The sequence below is a fragment of the Phascolarctos cinereus genome, unplaced genomic scaffold (assembly GCF_003287225.1).
Source record: "Phascolarctos cinereus isolate Bilbo 61053 unplaced genomic scaffold, phaCin_HiC Scaffold_4;HRSCAF=312, whole genome shotgun sequence".
Taxonomy (NCBI): Eukaryota; Metazoa; Chordata; class Mammalia; order Diprotodontia; family Phascolarctidae; genus Phascolarctos; species Phascolarctos cinereus.
Window position 1 is genome coordinate 267679290 of NW_027555847.1, and position 3852 is coordinate 267683141.

The 3852-nt window shown below is 41.4% G+C and overlaps 1 pseudogene; it reads right to left on the bottom strand.

Annotated features, from left to right (window-relative positions):
- Positions 1-2082: 2082 nt before the first annotated feature.
- On the bottom strand, positions 2083-3106 carry LOC110220558 (actin-related protein 2/3 complex subunit 5-like protein pseudogene; annotated as a pseudogene).
- Positions 3107-3852: the final 746 nt, after the last annotated feature.

Sequence of the window (3852 nt, forward strand, 5' to 3'; positions counted from 1 at the left end):
AAAGGTTTGAAGTTTTTGTTGTTTTTTTAATATATGGGGAAAATAGAAGTAAAGATATGAGAGGACTTCTGCTCATGGTGGATATGATGATATAGGAGAATAGAAGATGGAATTACTTGATTTGCTTAGCTTGCATTTTCTTTGTCACAGAGAACTTTGGACTGGAAAGGACAGAACAAAAATGGCTAATAGGGAATTTATATCTAGGACAAAAATGGAGATAGTGAAAGGGCACTTAGCTGCTCTTGAAGAATTCAAAGTATCTGATTAGCTACTGCTCCTGCTGGAAAGGGGGCATGCTCCACATGCTGCTTGGCCCAGTATGTTGTTACTGCTTGGACTTATTCCTCATGATTAATAATCTTACATACCCTCTCAGTCTTCCCATACTTGTAACGCTGAATTCTAGTAATGAAGTGAGTAGAGTGCTGGATTTGGAATCAGGAAGACCTGAGTACAAATCCTGCCTCTGCCACTTACTACTTGTATGGCTCTAGACAAGTCACAACTTCTCTGTGCCTCAATTTCCTCTTCTGTAAAAACATGAATAATAATAGCACCCACTCCTCAAGGTTGTTGTCAGGATGAAAATGAAATAATATTTGTAAAATACTTTGCAAGCCTTAAAGTGCTATATACATTATAGCAATTATTATTATTATTATTATTATTATTATTATTATTATTATTATTATTATTATTATTACTGATGACCAAATCCCTCTCTCCACCTCAACACTACCCTTGCAATATCCTTCTTATGTATCTGCCGCCTTCACCTTGCCCTCTGGAACTCTTGTTCTATAATTAACAAACTTCCTGTCATTCTACACATCTTCCTTTCACATTTCCTCAATCCTCTGGTTTTTACTGAGATGTTGCTCCTTCCAGATGCACTGTATCCAGACCTTTTTTATAGTACTGGCTATACTTTATTCCATGCAACCTTAGCTCACTAGTTGGGGAGTTGCAATACTTTCTGCCCCTCATTGTCTTATTATTGCCCCTTATTCTACTGCCACCACTTATCAATCTTTCTTTTGAGGTATTCCCTATCTAAATTTATTACTCAATCCATTTATTACCCTGGTTATTATTATCTATACCCAAGGCATTCTGCCTCCATTTTCAATGAGTGACTAGGTTATAGTATCGTAGTCCACTCAAACCCCTCAGATATACGTGTTGATTCCTTAACCATCCAAGTCCTCAATCTACTCTGTTCCCACAGCCCATTCCTACACTCCACCTCAGCTATACCCAAAGATGGCCACACATTAATTTTCCTGTCACACATAGGGACTCTACTTCCATAATCAAAAACTTCAGTTTCTTCATCTGATCATGACATCCTATAATGTTGTTTCTCCTTATGCCTTACTACTCTCAAACCTATTTTTAGTCTCACTGTCACCTTCAAACTCTTCAATCCCATGAATTTTGCCAGACTATCACCCTTTCTCTGGCTATACTCCTCTCTGTTCTGGATTTCAATCCCTTAATAAACTATTTCAGTTTCGCACTATCCTCTACATTTGACTCCCTTGCTCCTTTGACCATTTGATGCTTACGTCTTACCAAACAAAGCAGTCTCATAATATGCCTCTTCAGCTCCTACTCATGTTGCTGAATAGAGCTGAAAGACATCTCACAACTACCTAGAGCAAAAATAAATTTATGTTACCTCTCAACTGAGACCTCACTGCAACAAGGCAGTCTTTATTCCTCTGTAATTGAATCTCTATCCCACTTTATTTATTTATTTTTTTTAAGTATTAAATGTGGTTGGTACTTTATTAACTTAAGATCCAAGATGTACAGACAAGGTAAACTTGAAATTGTATGAAAGAATAAATATTTAAACACGAAACATCATTTTGCCTTCCTGTGATCCATTAGCTAGGTAGTGATGCAGAGCTAATGGCCTGATTGTATGTAGACTAGACCCACAAGCTGCATCCATCCACATGGCTTAAGAGCCAAGACATGCAGCTTTCCTGTATCTTGGTCAGTCTCCCTGAACAACTGAGAACCCCTGCCATTTAGCATCACTCTTCTGTTTTACTAGATGAAATACCAAAATTAATATACTAATGAGTGAAGAGCTTTATTGATCCAGCAGGCACTTTACAATAAAAATCAGCCCCAGAGTCTGCCTCCCTCCTCTAGGAAGACTATTTCTGTACAAACCCTCAGATTCTTTGAAAATATAACACCAAACAAGCACTCCCTTTCCAAGCAGCAAAAATTCTGACACCTGCCAAAGGCATCCCAACATTCTACATCAGCAGTGCCCAGTAGCACCCACCAGCAGAACGAATCCTCCTTTCTCCAATATCCAGTTTCACTGGTGGCAATTCTGTTACTTCCAGGCAAAGGAGAATGTCAGATCATGTGCAGGATTCAGAAAAGGCAGCAGCAGAACATTGGGTTTCCCCCCCCCCTCCACCTCAAAAATAAAAAGCATTTTCAACAAATGAATGGTCTGAAATAGATTCATGGTAGTTTTGGGGAAGATGGGCCAGTGTCATCTCCATTATTCTTTCTTCCTTGTCCTGGGTCCCCAAACTCTTCTGGTCTTCTCAGTACAAGTTAAAAGTCTTTTTTTAAAAAAAGTTTTTCTTGCTGTGAGAACTCTTATTACGGAACCTAGACCACCTACTGCTAATGCCTTCTCATGCCACTGAAGTAACACAGAGCGGCTATTCTCTGTGGGCTTTTCAAATCCTTTATAAATGTACTTCATTAACAAGTCAATGCTATTTCTGTCTAATGATTGTACAGCCTGCTCTATCTCACTGCTTTTAAAGTTCGTGAGCACTTTCAGTACCACTCCTTGGGCTCGTTCCTTCACTGCTTGATTCTTCGCATTGACAGGGGAGTTTCGTAAAGCTGCATGAAATGCGCTGAGCATATCACCTTGCCGCAGCAGACTGTCCACCTCCCCGGGGTCCGGGTCCGAGTCCGGGCCCGGCTCCGCCGCCGCTTCCTCCTGCTCATCCACGAACTTGTTCTCGTCGAACTCGTCGACGTCCACCTTGCGGAAGCGCGAGGACAGCGTGTTCCGGGCCATGTTGGTGGCCGCCTCCGCCTCCCATGCAACGCCGGGAGAGAGAAGAGAGTGAACGAGGAGAGCCCGCAGAGACGGCGCTCGGAGCCCGGCAACGGCCCCGGCAACGGTCCGGGAGACGACTCCCTATCCCACTTTAGAAAGAGGCTGTTCCAAACCTTCTCTTTTTCCCTCAAGCCTCCAACATCACCTGCTTCCCCCAGGCTCTCATCTATGGCCCTGGCCTTATATTTTAAGGAAGAAATTTAGGCTGTTCATGAACTCCTTCTTCTTCCCTCATCATTTGACAATTCCTCCTCTTCATTTTGCGGCCCCTTACCTTCATCCTCCACCATTTCCTCCTTTGCTTCAAACTTTGATGTAGAGATGGCCTCTTTCTTCACCAAGGTCAACACTTGTACATATACTCTCAAACCCATTCCCTCCCACCTTCTCCAGTAAATTGCCCCCACTATTATCCCCAATTTTCTCTAATTTTTAATATCTTCCTATCTTCTGGCTCCTTTCCAGCTACCTAAGATTTAACCAAATCTTTGCTATTCTTAAAAGAACTCTCATTAGATCCAAACATTCCTGCTATCACCCCATACCTCTTCTCCTTTTCTTAGTTAAATTCTTTGGAAAATCAGTCAACACTCAGTTCCTCCACTTTCTCTTCTCTTACTATTTTCTTGACAAATCTAACTTCTGTCAACTGAAATTACTCCCTCCAAAATTTCCACCCATCACTTAATTGCCAAATTTAATGGCTTATTCTCAATAATTATCCACCTTGACCTCTG